An 888-nucleotide genomic window follows, 5' to 3' on the forward strand; every position below is an offset into this window, starting at 1 on the left:
AAAATTGGGGAGGAAGTAGAGAAAGAGAAAAAAAGAAGGTGTAAGATAATAGACGAGAAAAGAGATCAAATCACATACACAGATAGTAAGAGGAATGAAAAAGGGTACAAGTGAGATGAGTGTGAGGAGAAAAAAGATAAATGAAGAGGGAGATGGAAAGTACATATTTATTCATATGATAGATTTTTTGTTTACTTATTTGGAAAATTGTTTTATTTCTTGTTTTATTTCTTATTACATTTGATTCATAAATAGATCTAAATGATTGTGTAATACAAATGATAGTAATAGGGTATTCTCTTTTTCCAATACACAATGGAAAAATAGGCTGTACCATTAAGCACAACGCAGAATTTGTACCCTATTCTAGGATGCACAGACAATGAATAATGGTCAATAAACTGTGTTAGGGTGTAAAATGAAATACAGTTGTAAGATCTGCTGATTTTCGACTCATATCAGAAAAGGCTGATTAGAATGATTTGTGATATATTGACGTGTGTGCGTCAGTGCTCTATAACCCTCTGTTTACTTCAAATACAAACTGACAAATATTGTTTCAAGTATCATGTTCGGATCTTCAACCGTAATTACAGAACAAATTTAAGCAATACATAAGGAGTACAGACTGTGATTTCAGGCTTATGATTCAATTTCAGAACTGTTAATGTCAATAAAAAAGGTAATAAACCATCTGAATATTTGTATTAATTCTTACCTTAATACGAAATTACAAAGGCTTTGCCATATTATATCAAGTACTTATGATTGAATATATTGGTTTCTACGTGAGTATAAACACGTATACTTCCCTACGTACTCTTGATTGTGCGTCAACAGGAAAGGCATAAGATAATATACCAGGACGCAGGAATAAGATAAAAGATC

The sequence above is a fragment of the Penaeus monodon genome, chromosome 19 (genome assembly GCF_015228065.2).
Source record: "Penaeus monodon isolate SGIC_2016 chromosome 19, NSTDA_Pmon_1, whole genome shotgun sequence".
NCBI classification, from domain to species: Eukaryota; Metazoa; Arthropoda; class Malacostraca; order Decapoda; family Penaeidae; genus Penaeus; species Penaeus monodon.